Consider the following 15694-nt stretch of genomic DNA (forward strand, 5'->3'; position numbering starts at 1 on the left):
CTGTATGGTTTGCCTTATGTATCAGACGTTCAGCTTGAAGCTAAACTCTATCGGGGTGAAAGTTTGTTATACTCGTCCTAGACTTTACCTTTTTAATGAGAATGTAAGAAATGACAGAAGATATTTTTTTATAATCTTAGTTTAATTGATTATTTAAACAGCTTTCTTTGGTTTATGCCCCAGAAGTCTTTGTTAAATATAGTCTTTAAGATTAAGAGTTGAAATTCTTATCAAAAACCCAAGACGTTAACATCAGGGAGTTCCGATGACAAATATCATATTTATAGTTTTATTAACGATGATTAAGAAACGGTGTGAAGTTGTTTGATGTCACCTCATTCATTCCAATTACGTTCTTCCACCTCAGACATCTTTGAAATCTTCTTATGAGTCATTGTTATAAAAATACTGTCATGCATGATTCTTCCACAGCGGGCTCGTTGAAAGTCTAAATGACAGACGCACACTTCTCTTACATCGCCATGGTGATGTGCTTATTCAAAAAAAAGTTCTTTGTGCTTAAGCTCATTCATATCGTAGGCATTTCAAACGTTCTTGTTCTACAAAACCTTGGGAAGATTTTTACTTTGCAGATGCCCAAGATGAAGAAGAAGGACCCACAGAAACTAAATGAAATTCAGCTTCTCACTTTTTCCTGATTTGACTGGCTGGCTAACAATACAAATTCATGCTTGTAAATAACAGATGCTGCTTTAGTTAAAGTCACTGTGCTTTGCTTGAGCATATGGATGATGGGGAAAATTGAGTGGCTGTCAGTTACTGTAGATAAGTGCCATGCTGTTAAAGACACTTCTTTTATGCTGCGTTTGCAGCTGTCTTTGTCCACATTCAGGGAGTCAAAATGGTCTTCAATGAATCTTCATGCTTAAAACCTTAAGAACATGATTATATCATTTTGAATGGATTCCACTGGCCTGCAACTACATCGAACAACACTTTACAGTCGAGAAAAATCTCTTTTTACCTAGAAAATCAGAAAGAAGATAACAAATCTTAAAATTGCCCATTATATTTGAGCCAAGAGTGGTGTTGAGATGACGGCTTGTTTTCATCGATCCAGATTAACAAAGTTCTATTGTTGCTCTCCTTTTTACTGGAAAACAGCTCTATTTTTTCATAGCTTTTCTCTCACCTGCTGCTTTATTTTGAAAGCCAACGAAAAGAGCTTTGCCTTTTGACAGAGATGCGTGTTTGTGTGCGCTATAGTTGAGATGCCTTTTGGCTAACATTTAGCAGATTCAAGTTTTATTCAAAAAATCTAAAAGACTTCTGGGAACACATGGTCTTTTGTACCTTATTTTTGGGAGCTGAGGCAATAGGCTTTCAGATTTAATATGAGTTGATGTTGCTCAAAGGAATGTTTCCTGCTTTAAGTGTGAGAGGTCACAATGTTAATCGCATATTTGGTTGCATTTTATTTTGGAAGGGAGTATGTTTAGATTTGAGGTACATTTATGTATTTGGCAGACGTTTTTTCCAAAGCGGATATTTACATTGCAATATAATACACAGTTGTTTCTAAGTATGTGGGGTCATACCCCTGACCTTGGAGTTGTTGACACCATGCTCTAGCCAGCTACAGGAAAGCTGTGAAAAGGGAGTGTGCATCAATGACTGCTGTTACCAAAGCACAGTTCAGTGACCCGGTTCTGCACAGACTTTGCAATGTAACAAATGTGACTCCACCTGTGAAATACCATTTTTTGGTGGTGTGATGTTTTTTACATAAAATCACTCTAGATATTCTAAAGAACAACCTGTGACTATATTATCAAATATAATCTTGATATCTTTTGACTGCGTAAGGCCATGTCAAAGATTGAAATCGTATTGAAATTAATGGTTGAAATCAAACTTTGGTGCTTGTTATCTCAAATGTAGATTCTGAGAAGTTACCCTGCTTTTCATAGACTGGATCACAAATGTTAACATTTTAATGACTTAATGGATAAATGACAGTGAGATAACCTCAGATATCTTACTGCTCTGTTTTCATCTCAAATTGTAAGGGGCTAAAATGAAAATGGGGGGGGGGGGGGGGGTATAGGGGTTGGGGAGAAGTAAAGTGATATAGCAATATGGATTTGACATTTGCATGTATTCAATTTACAGACCACTTGTCCAAAAGCATTTAACATTTTTTAAGTGAGTTAACAATCTGACCACTGTTTTAGCCAATTTCGAAATTAAATTTGTTCCCTTAAATGTAATATTTATAACTGGTAAAGGGATCATTTTGGTTTTATTCTATGATCTACTTACACAATTTCACCCAAATTTCACTTTCTCTTTGCAGAAAACGAAAACTGGAGAACAGATAAAAACAACAGAAAATATGTATGTTTTCAGACCTCAAATACGGCAAAGAAAACAAGTTTATTTAGTTTTAAGCAATACAACAGTAATATTTGTACATGTATTTAGAAAATGTTTGCAAAAAAAGGAAATATTCGATAAACTAAGTTTTCATTTTCATGCTGTCTCTCTTTCATATTGCTGTTGGACTTTGTCACCCCCTGTTTAAGTTCAACAGACACTGTACTGGAATGACCATAAAAACATCTAGAAATGCTGATTAAATGAACATTTGGAATGGGCCCTTAATGTTTTCTGCGCCTGTAAGTACAGTCTACAATTCCATGTTTACATGTTTTGTTAGTCTTAATAGATTAAGTGATGTGTTCTTTGTTACTGAATTGTTTTGTTTTGTTTTTCTCAAACCAGCTTTAGTGTCAGAGCAAGCTCTGTTTCAAAACCTGGTAGCTGCACATGTAGCCAGTATTTTAAGATCACATTCAGATTCGAAAGGGTGCTGCCTGTAGAAGGTACAGCACTAGGTTTGGGAAGAGAACTTGTACTTAATCTCAGGGTGCTGCCTATAGGGCCATCAGTGACATTAGTCATTTGTTTTGTTTCAAAACCATTTCATTTTATTTCATGAAATATAAAATGTAATTTAGTTTGTGTTCTGCCATTAAAGTTGAGCAGAGACAGATGAAGTCTGTCTTTTTTTAAAGAGGTATTTTACCATGTGTATATGTAATTATTAATTCTGCACATCACATTATTCTTCTAAGGTGAATTTCACCCGCTGGTCGATTTCTGGTAAGTCAAATGTACTTATTTATTCACAGGTAAAACAAATTAAAAGCAAATCTATTTCAAAGAGAGCGCGATTATAGATTAACCGTACTGAGGGATATTACTCCAACAAGCAGGAATAAGCATTGCGGCCAGCAGAGCTTTCCCATCATCCCCTCTGCTAAATAAAGGCAGCATCTGCTATGAATTCATTCATACATCATCTGCGTACTTTATTAATGCGTAAAGACTGGCTGGGCGGGCTGTGCACTTCAATATCCAACCTATTTGATTAATGTTTCTTACGAAAACGGAATCGGTTAGGGAGGCCGCTATCTGGTATTTGTCTTTACAAGATCGTATCGACTTTTGTGAGCCCAAGCAGAAAATGAACTGTCATGTACCCAACTGGTCACAGAATGAACACCATTAATACATTTGGACTTGCGTGGACAGACTCGCAGTAGTGTTGGAAAAATAGGACTCGCAAACGAATTGCTAAGATGCTCTTTTGTCTGTCTGGGTCCTGCGATGAGGGAGTGTTGACATCTATTTAGTCTCATCGGAGGAATTGCTGTAATAAGACTCGAAGCACTTTTCTAAGAAAAACATATTAGAATGGGCCTGAAGTGGGGAGACGATACAACAAGCTATTCCAGCGTGTGTTAGAAAAACTAATGGCATTATTATCAGCACAAACGTACGCGACACAGAAACTTCCACCTCACGCAATGACCGCCGGTGTAGGGCTTTATCTGAAACTTAAATTGAAGCCTGATGATAGATCCCTCCAAACAAAGGCATCTGGGGAATTAGATATTAGGGAGCAACATTTTGCTAATGACGCTATAAGGATTTTCTAGATTGAGTTATTGAAGTGTCAGTTTAATATACGGGAGAGCGAGTGTAATTTTATAAATAATTGTTTGTTGACTATTTATTCAGGACATGTTAAGCCTAAAGATTCGAAATTTAGCCTGAAGCATCTTTGGCATTCCAGCTGCTACAATAATAACTTAATTGAGTCTGATACAGTTAAACTGGTTCATGAAGGTTAATGCAAAAATCATAACACTATGTAGCACAGGCTGTATAAAATTAATGAGGTTTTATGGTAATTGTACTGTAACCAGGGCCGGCTCGTGGTGTTGTGGGGCCTTAGGCAAGACCACAAATGTGGGCCCACTAGTGTAAAAATTGTCATTGCACCGCAATTTGACAAGTGAAAATAAAACACACAAAAAGGACAATTTATATATTTACATGTAGAAGTGTTTTTGTAAGTGCAACATATAGACAATGTTTATTTTACTGATTCATATCTACTAAATTATTCTCCTACTGTATCCAAAATCAGGAGATTTGTTGTTTGCTTTCGTAGTGCAGAAAATGTCCTATACATACTGCCGGCTTTACTGCTTTTAACATGCGACGCTTTAAGACGTTTTCCTCTGTACATTTAAAAAAATTCTTGACCACATAATATAATACATTGGAGGTGAAGTTGTTCATGCAGGCTTATGTTGTGATTAATTAACTCATTCACGGTTACGCGTACAAAAAGGTATGAGCATATTAGCCCGGTTCTGTCAACCTTGCACTGGTTACCTTTAAAGCATCGCATAAACTTGAAAATCTTGCTTATTACCTATAAAGCCTTGCATGGTTTAGCTCCTCACTACGTGAGAGAACTTCTCACGTATTATAGTCCATCACGTGCACTATGCTCTCAGGTGTCAGGTCAGTTGGTAATACCTAGGATTTCAAAATCAAGTGCAGGCGGCAGATCCTTTTCCTATCTAGCGCCTAAACTTTGGAACAGTCTTCCCCGCACTGTCTGGGAGGCAGACACACTCTGTCAGTTTAAATCTAGACTAAAGACTCATCTTTTTAATCTTACATACACTACACTATCATAATATATATATTTCAAAGATCTAGGCTGCACTAGTTAGAACAACCGGAACCAGGGACACTTCCAATAACAACTGATGCATTTGTTGCATCAAAGAGTGCAGAACAGTACTCTACTCTCAGCCAGTCTTGTCTCATTGTTCCAAGGTTACTAGAGCGGGCAGGATGCAGTCCAAGGTTACCGGAGCAGGCAGGGCGCAATCCATTCCCAGACCTGACAAATGCTGGACGAAGGACGTGGCGACTCTAATAATCTAATAGCGACTGAAGTTTTGAAGTTTTTAATTTAAAATCGAACTTTTTTTATTTTGCCTTGATGTGCAAGCACTGTCGAGTTTGTGCAGAGGCAGCAGTTTTTGCCAGAGGGGAACTGGAATCCCCTGGTTAGGCCTGGTTTCCCTCTTTGGGTTCCTCGCCACCTTTGCATACTGTTTTGCACTGTTTGCCTGGCCGGGGGGGCTGCTAGAATTTGATAGTCTTATTTAATTGCATATAGGAATTTATTATGTGTCTTGTATTTGACCTGTGTTTTGACTTCCATAACCTTTTATGTTTTACTTATAGTCAATGTTTTTTGAAAATTGTAAAAAGCGCTATATAAATAAAGCTGACTTGACTTGACTTGACTTGACTTGACGGTTGAATGAATAGCCTTTAATGTAAACTCTTCATTAATCTTGGTGCTTGAATCTGTTCCAGTCCTGCATGCTATTTAAGGCACAGACCAAACATGCTCACAAACACAGTTTGACATCTGTATTATCTCAATGACAGGCTATATAGTAATTTCAGGGCAAAACCAATCATACTTTCTGATGGGGCAAAAACATCTTATGAAGATGACAGATCGTGATATATTATGTGTAAAAAAATTAATCTGATCAATCTTTAAAGCATAAGTAACTGCTGTTGTAGCGAACAAACAGACCTCACAATAAAAACAACGTGACCCAAATGGCTTTACGTAATAATACTTTTCTTATTATAAGCTTTCAATTAAAGGAACCCTGTTTTGGCAGCAAAACCTACCCCTGTGATTGAGCTTAATGGACCTCTGACAGCACCGTTCAAGTCTTACGTCTAAAAAAAACAATATCTTTGCATGCATGAGTGACCTCTGTTTAGAAAATAAAACCTAGTTACCTTCTGGCTGAATTCCCCTTACTGAATCTGACACCTTGGTGCACGATCAATGCAAGGGATCAATGTTTGGCTCCTACAGAACCAAACATTTCAGACCGCCTAGACGATAAATCATTTATTTCACTCATGAATTATAGAGATTGGATGAGAGAGACAAAACCAAAATGGACTCCAAGATAAAGACTCTTCCCTTTAAAACAGCAACCGTTGCATCACTTGTAATTTAAATGCGTTGAGAGAACAATTGTATTGTTATATAATAAAAGTATGTCATTAAGCTTCTGTTTTCAAAAGGATGCCTGCTTAGTGCACGTCGTGAACGCATGTCAATTTTTCACCCTGACCGCATGTGTAAACTCGCTCTTTAGTTTTTTAGATCTGTCTTTACAGTGTTGTGAAATCATTTGCATAGCCTCGCAGAAGTGCTTTGTGTCTGAAACTCGACTCGCATGCACTTATAATCGCACCGAAAGATAAGAAGAGATTCACTGCAGCAGAAAAAGAGCATTAGAAGTACACATTTTTAAAATGAGGTTTCTTCCCCGCAATACCTCTGGGGCTCCGAGTCCACTTAACTGCAATATCATTAGTTAGAATTTAAATGAGGGCTTTGTTGTTTTGCCGTGCCATCCGTTTAGACTTTAATTACAAACAGAATGTTTGGTGGCATGAGGGAACAGAAAGCCACATTGCACGCTGGATTCTCATTCTGTTGTGCTAGTGTACGGAGTTTGGTTTAAAACATGATAAAGCTACCAGGTTATATTGATGTAGATGTAAACAATTGAATCCATGGTCGTATAGCCTGCTGATTGGCTGATGGCACGAGAACACGCATGGCTCCAAACCCCTGTTGGCATCAGAGGCAGCAGAAGAGTAAGTCCACTTTAATAATAAAATATTGAATAAATAGAATATCTATCATAAAATAAGTGATAAATATATGTTGCTTGATATAAAGCGTTCTTCTCTACAATACAGATCGTTTTTGTTTTTTATTTGTTACATTTATATAGCGCTTTTCTGGACACTCAAAGAGGGGAACATACATGGAAGGGGGAATCTCCTCAACCACCAAGAAATGTGCAGCATCCACCTGGAGGATGCAACGGCAGCCATATTGTGCCAGAACACCCACCACACACCAGCGTATTGGTGATATTGGTGGAGAGGAGACAGAGTTACGAAGCCAATAACTACATATGACCAGCAACCGTCTGCTTTCAATCCTTCTGAATGTAACTTTTGAACAGGTTTGCTACTGTCTTACATCACTGGGCACTTTAAAACTTCAACACATTCAATCCAACTTCCTATTACTTAGACCTATCTGATCCCTCACTCAACAGCTCCTGTAGCTCAACCACAGCCGCACGGAGTAATCCATCACACAGATAGATATCTGTTCCTCCTTGTTCACCGCTGTGAGCATGGAAAACCAAAGCGAATCAATCGCACCACTCGCTTTTATGCAAATAGTCGTAAAATGGCCACTGTGCCTGTGGATATACGAGGACAAAATTCCATAACAACTCACCCAACGCAATTACCCGAGATATTGTTTGTTTGCTCATGATTACAAATGGCACCGCATTGCTGGCTATACATCATCAAACCCGGCAAAATGGCAAGGTGTTCCGAGCAGAGCTGGAATTCAATAGCGGTCTGCAGAGTGCGGAACAGTGTTAGCAGCTGATAACGTCAGTCAAACGCTAGCTGCTTCTGCTTAATGCAGGCACGCTTGTCTGACGCCCCTGAAATTGCAAAGAGGGATATATTCAACACGATGCCGAGCACACCGCTCTGCTGCATGTAATGAGGGCACCAGAACCAATGTCTTCCAGCAGAGAAAGCCATGTTTAACCCGGCCACTGGAGAGAGCGCATTGTGCAGCTTCATTCTACAACACCGAAAACACTCGAGAGTTATTGTTTTCCTTTTCAGATTGTAAACATTTTATAGGACAAAGAATGTGGCGTGTCCTGTTTTAATTAAAGTAGTTTTTTAGATTTATGAATGTAATTTTTCTGTATAGTGGGGAAGCCTTTTTGTAATAATGGTATTAATTAATTTCTTTGGGAATATTGAAAATAACAACTTCTATGACTGGCTATACAAACGCATGTGGTTGGTTATACAAAACCATGGTTGGGTAAAACAAACCCAAAAATTGGGTTAAATTAACCCAGGAAATGTTTATATTTGACCTAACAATGTAGAAAAACAACCCAGCATTTTGGGTGAAAACAACCCAGCATTTTTTGGAGTGTAAGTTATGATTTTTAAGTTATTTAAATCTGTAAATCACTTCGTAACAGATTTTTGTGTTGTCCAATTCATAGACTACTTCGCCACTGGTCCAGTGTTTTAATTCATTTTATTCTTAAGTCTTACATATATCATATCAAATATATTCGTTCAACAGTTGGATTTATTTTGTTCAAACGTTCGTGTGGTGTTCAAAAACTGGAACTGTTCTTCTGGACCAGTTTCGGATAAGCATTGCTTTTATTCTCCAAAGTGGTCTATATAATGTCAAAAAAGGGCAGCCAGTTTTGTTGAATGATTCATGTCAGAGATAGATTACAAATTTCTACACTAACTAAACCTGATGAGTGAATACAGCATCAGTTATTGACTCTCAGACGGAGCATTCATCATTTCTGCATAATTAGCTGTGTTTAATGAACGGGTGTTTTAAATGAACAGTGAAGGAAAGCACAACAATAGTGCCTAGCAACCTCCTCTTTACTGTGACAATCGATTTAATAACGGATGAATGCGCTGAAATGTACACAGCGAATACGAGTCATTAGTGTGGTGGATTTTATTTCTTTACTGTGGCTAGTCTGCCAGTACATCCATACATTACCTATAGATTCCCTGGTCGTTGTCTGGGGTAAGAAATCAAAGTCGTTGTAGTGGCTGTTTCTACATGCACATGTGTTTAGGACAGTTTATTGCTCAGCGTTTGCTCTTTCACAGTGCGCGATCAATTTGTTTTGGGTTATGTTTAATTTTACTCTGTCAACTTGTTTTTTAAAAGAATCAAAAATTAAAACATGGTATAGAGATATACAATAAATGTAGACAGTATTGCTGAGATATTCTAATGTTGGATTCATTTATTAAATCATAAAATATTATTTAAGTCCATATTGACAACTACAGTTATAGACTTTTGTGGGTACCCCAAAGTTGGCCTCCACTCTGAATGCCGTTCACCCACACACCAGCATTCTTTTATTAAATGTAAATTATAAATGAGATGACGCAGACAATAAAACTATAATAAATAAAAAATGAGCACTGATCTTTTAATTCTTTTAATATTAGTTTGCCGTCTTTGATCCTGCAACCAGATTTGTTTATTTTAGGGTCGTCTGTCTTTCTGGTTAATATTACATTTTTATTATGTTGGAACCGTTCAGTTTGGTTTAACAGACACAGCCGTAATATTGGCAAATATTAGTATAGGCTACTGCACACACATTTCCTGATATGATTACACATATGATCTTTTTCATTTTGTAGTTTTACTTGACTACAATCAAACTGGCTTTACAAGTCATTTCAATTTACAAGTTCCAAAGTTTAAATGTTTTCACAATAGGTAAACTCATCAAAATGTATTCAAATAAAAAGCTATTTGAAACTCTTTTCTGTTGACAGTAACTCTCAACACATTCCAAAATGGAAAAAGAGTGAGTTGAAATGACTTTTAATGGCAGTTTGATTGTACTTACTTAAAAAAAGCAGTGTAAATAGCACCTATTGTACTATTGCTCTTTGTATGACATATCACTTATTGCTCCCCGAACTCTTTGTAAGTCGCTTTGGATAAAAGCGTCTGCTAAATGACTAAATGTAAATACTTTTGTTTGTTACATACCTTTTTCGTGTTCATTACAGCTGCAGAAAAAAAATTCGATTTAATAACAATTTTACTAGGTTCAGGTTAAATGATCAGTTTTGTTTAATTCTGTGAACTACTAACAATATGTCTTCAGAATTTCAAAGAGAATCAGAAAATAAAACTAGATACAAATCAAAGTAACAGAAATTTGTATTTTCACAGACCTCCAATACTGTAAAGAAAACAAGTTCATATTAAACAGTGTTTATATATTAAGTAAACGTTAAAAATATTTGTATCTCTTGTGTCTATTGTGTCTTGTCATGCTGTCAGTCTTTCACATTGCTTTTGAATGACTTTGTCACTACTGAGGTTTGATTTTGTTGAAATTCAACAGACACTGTACTGGAATGGCCAAAATACATCTAGAATTTGTGAATACATTTTTCAGCGGCTCTACGTAAGGCTTGTTTCAAGCTGCTCTACCGAAGAAATCTTCTTCTCCTCAGGGACATCACGAGACTGAAGGTAAAGTCTCCATTTTATCTCATTGCCTTTTAAAAAGATCTCATTTGTAATTTGTCTGTTAATATGTGAACCATGAAGCACCGTCTATATTTGACAGACTGTTTAGGACGTTTTTGTATATTCATTAGCGAGTACCTCAGTAATCAGTGTGAAGGCACTTGTCATTAGCACTTCAAGCAGTTCAGAACTCACTTTTACCTTGTAAGATGCCCCTATACTGTCTCCTGCATCCGCAGTCAGACTTCGACACAGAGTTAATTGGCAGACAGCGATCAGGCTGGTCGAACAGATGCCAGGTACATGCTATAAATAGATAAATAGAGCTCCTCTCTTATGATGCACTCCGAGCCACGCCACCTCGCTTGCATAATGGATTTATGCTAATGTATCTTACCATGAGGGATGCGCTGGTAGGACGCAAGCACTTCGCCTGCCGAAGTCAAAAAATAAATCAAGACGCAAGAAGGCTTTAAAGAATGCAAGCATAATTGATCACACTGGAGTTTTTAATGTCGTCACAGGACTGCGGGAGGCTTCAGCACACGGGATATATGTTTCACCCACTTAGCCCAGACTATGATGAACTGGATGGGATTGTGCAGGCAGGGGGGGTCGTCCTTCAAGCTTTTTCTGCAGCGGAGCTAGGAGAGAAAGTACTGATGATCTGTGTTTCAGTCCACCATTTTTTCAAAGCACGCTATGGTGCTTTGAACTGTTTGTAATTTTTCTAAACATACTTTTCCCAGTTTAGTATGCATAGACAACTTAATGCAAGTCATGTGTAGGTTGATTTCCTGTAAATCTAGCCAGAGGCCAAACATTGCGTACCATATAATAAATAAATGTGCATATTGAAGTCTTAAAAGCACAACTAAAACAGACTGCTTCTCTCAGACTGTCAGATTTGACCTCTCTCTTCACAGCCCTATAGTACCTGTCTGAGGTCTAACACGTCTCCTGGCAGATCCCTGAGCTGAACAACGGTGACATGTCAGATTAAGCCATGACAGTTGTCTTGCAATGCAGTCTCCTGTGTCACATTGGGCTTCTCCTGTATGTGGTCTTGTGTGATATTCCAACACAATCTCATGGCAATGCGTAGCTATTTTATGAGGTGGCTAATTTTTTGAATTTGTATGATATCATTTGTAGTAATATAACAATTTATTTTATATTTAATTTATACTAATATATAGATATAAATTGGGAGAGTCTGTCTGACCCTCAAATAGTATCAGGTAGGCTATTCCAGAGTTAAGGTGCTCCGTATGAGAAAGCTCGACCCCATTTGGTGGATTTAGTTATTCTAGGTGTTATCAAAAGTCCTGAGTTTTGAGATCTACGAGAGCGTGACGGGTTGTAGTGTGATAGAAGCTCTGTTATGTAGGTAGGGGCTAAACCGATTAAGGCTTTATAAGTGATCAAAAGAACTTTAAAGTCAATACGATACTTAATGGGTAGCCAGTGAAGGGTTGATAACATTTGGGTTATGTGATCGTATTTTCTGGACCTGGGTAGAACTCTGGCAGCTGCATTATGAACTAACTGTAGTTTGTTTATTGATGATGCAGGACAACCACTAAGTAGCGCATTACAGTAGTCGAGTCTAGAGGTCACAAATGCATGTCTTCTGTTTGTCTGGTCAGAAAATGGCCCAGAAAGAGATTTCAGAAGACATTTGAATCCAAGATTGCGCATCAAATATATCCCACTACGTTATCCTAGCTGTACAATATTCATAGGATCTATACTCCATACTCTTAATGTGTCAATAATAGTCTGATTGTATCTAGAAACAAATACAAATACAGGGTTTAAATAAATGTGTCCTCTGTTCAAAATACAGCAGACCTAGTGTGTCAACTTCCTTATGTGGGATACGTTTGAATGACCATGAAGATACCGAATAAGAAAAATCGAATGGAATAAAGCGTTTGAGTGGTTTTAGCTTCAAAGTTCATTAATTCTTTCACAATTTATTTCAGCTTAAAGATTTAATTCAAATCCAATGTTGATGTTGGTTTTTGGCTGCTTTGAGATCTATGAGTCTGAATTACTATGAGTCTAAGCTACAATTGTTAGATGTAAGCACTGGCTGGCGTTTCATAAGCATTGTTCACATTAAAAATAATTATGTCCAGTCATTAGTACAAGTATAAAATGTTCTTTAGCAGAGTCAATAGGCCTGAAACAATCTTTCATCTTTCATTAACTGAAATGTAACCAAGACAAATTTATTATGCCATTAGAAAATAAATGCAGTTTGAGGAGCTGATATGCTTGCAAACAGCAGTATGTTTACTATTATTTAATTCAAGCAATCACTTTATTTACTGATGTTGACAACACACGTTTGAATTTGAAGGTCCTTTAATATTTATATATTATTTTTATTTATAAATATATATACGATATATATCGTTGTGTGCCTGAACCAAAATACAATATGGAAAACATTCACTAACACAAAATAATGTCTAACAGCGTTATTCTGTGCACTGTACCCCTCCATTGTACAGCCATCTCATGGTAAAACCGTAACATAGCTAGGTCTGTATTTGTTTAAAAAAAATTATTCGCTTATTGTCTAGAGACTCTGGAAAGGCCAAAAACATTTGGGGAACCCTCCGATAAAAAAATAATTCCGGCCACCCAAGGGGTTCCTAAACACAGCCTTATCTACAGACTTCAATACACACCCAGTAAAGACAGCGAGGGAAACAGGAAATCTGGGCCTCACCCCAAGCTTTGTAATGCTCAGCGCTGGCAGCCAGGAAAGCATTAGCACGGTTATAATGACTGCTCCTCCAGAGCCTGGAATAATTCCTGATGCTGCAGGCACGGGTCAGCCTGGATTACCTGCTGCCAGTGACACAATGCCCTTGTAGCCCCTGAGCTGCAATTGGGCTGGAAAACAGCTCATCTAGCACCCTGCCATCCAATTTCCTCTCAGAATGATCGAGAGGTGTGTTCTCCTTATCCACTGCCCTTCAGATGGCGTTCTGCACGTGCACGCCGACTGCGACTGGCACATTTGAACAGCATCAGGGAGCGATGTAGTATGCGCGCCAGCGGAGAATCGCACCTGTAGTGTCTGTGAACGCCTACGTAAATCCGTCGCGAGTCTATCTGCGCTGCTTATGCATTTGAAGTGAGGCCACATAACGTACCCTTGAAAATCTTCCGATTTGACCTCTCAGCCGACGCTGACGTTTCACACAGCGGGCAAATCGCTGTGCCAAATTATGTTGGCCATGCATAGATGCAAATTTCCTGTGATCCGCCGTCTTCCAGAGTCTGCTATCTGGGCTTGTTTGAAATCATTGAAATTTACAACGTGTATCATGTTAGCCACTCCGGGCATTGCTTAGTGATTGATCTTGAGTGCAAAGATCTGGCGTGCTCAGCTTCCAACCTGGAAAGCAGCCGGCCCCTCACCGATGTCCTCTGTGATTGCTGATGAAAATCTTTGCGTGATTATTATGCAGAATATGTTTGCAGGGGACAGCTAGGTCTCATCGATTGATGCAACTGAACAGGAAGCTTATTTTAGGATCTTGAAATTTCATGGAGGTTACTGGAAATAGAGATAGTTTAGGATGTGATTCGACTGTCTGCACCTGTATGTGTGCCGTTTTTACGGTTCGAATAGATAAAGGGTTCCTGTTTGGTTAGGGGCTCTGAGTTAATGAGTATTTTAGAGGGACTTTTTCTGTGCCCGCTGGTTAAACTTGATGAGGAGCTTTTTCAAGTGTCAGAATCAGAAGCTCTTGTTTATTTTCTCATGGTAGAAGCTCTTTTTTGTCTGCTAGCCTGTATGTCATGCTCTGTGTCAGGACATCTTTGGCTTTTCAGTGTGATGACAGAAGTAATGATTGTGTGCTCGACTACCCCTTTTGCAACCTGCCATCTCACAATGAGCATCACTACAAGCTGTCAATCAAATGACTGATTTAGTACATTTTGGCCTTTTTATAAAATAAAAGTAAAATACTTTGAGAGAAAAATTAGTCAAAGATACATTTATGGTGTTAGTACATCAAATGTGCAACACCGAAGCTTATAACATTATTTTATTATTACTAAATTATTTTAAATTATTCACCAACAAATTCTCCTATTCAAATGTGCTTACCTCTATGTCATTTTAAACCTCTTATTAAATATACATAAAATGTAAAAATATTGTCTGGCATTGATTAATTAAATACTAATCAAACTAATATTTTCAACTGAAGCAAATGTCACATAGTTTTCACATTATAATGATTTATTTAAAGACATTTTTGCTTGTCATAACTGCCTTAGAAATTCTGACCAAGATATTTAATAATACTTTTATGATGCAGGTCATCCATTAATTCCTTCCAAAATTATTGATCCAAAATGATCATCCCTTACATATTTAGATAGAATCAATAAGTCTGTCTCGCAGTTAAGCCAAGCAGGGAAATTATTACCATTTTTCATTTATATTTATATATCCAAATACATATCTGCAGGCAGCCAAGAAAGACCTGACTTGGTCAACTTGCAGTTTGCCTGCCAGTCTCTCTCTCACTCACTGTTTTTGTGTCTGTCTCTCACAGTCTGTCTCACTCTTCAGGGGAAACTGAGGCATGTGAGACCATGTGGTGTTGCAGCATCAAAGCTGGAGCTGTCAAAAGACTGGTAAAGAAAGCAGGAAGTTCTGGAGAAGGAAGGGTTGGAGGCGGGGGAAGACAGGTGGAAAGGGGGTGTTGGAAGAGGATTTACTATACTAGAGTAAAATCAAAGCATGTCATTTTTTTCGATGTTAAAAGATTTTCTCCTACCTTAGCTTAATATGAGGAGACAACTATGAATAAGCCATTCGTAGGTGCTATTTAAAGGGATAGTTCACCCTAAAATGAAAATTCTGATCAACATTTACTCCCCCTCTTGTCATTTTCATACCTGTATGACTTTATTTCTTCTGCAGAACACAAAAAAATATTTTAAAGAATGTTGGTAACCAATCAACGGCAGTACCGATTCATTTCTATTGTACAGACCCAAAACCAATGTCAATGGGTTCCACCATTGTACCCTGATGATGACAAAATAAAAAAAAATTTAAAACATCTGTCTGACAATGTTTTATACATTTTTCATTAAGAGTTAGTAGACAGA

This window comes from Barbatula barbatula, assembly GCF_947034865.1.
Source record: "Barbatula barbatula genome assembly, chromosome: 18".
In the NCBI taxonomy this organism is placed as follows: Eukaryota; Metazoa; Chordata; class Actinopteri; order Cypriniformes; family Nemacheilidae; genus Barbatula; species Barbatula barbatula.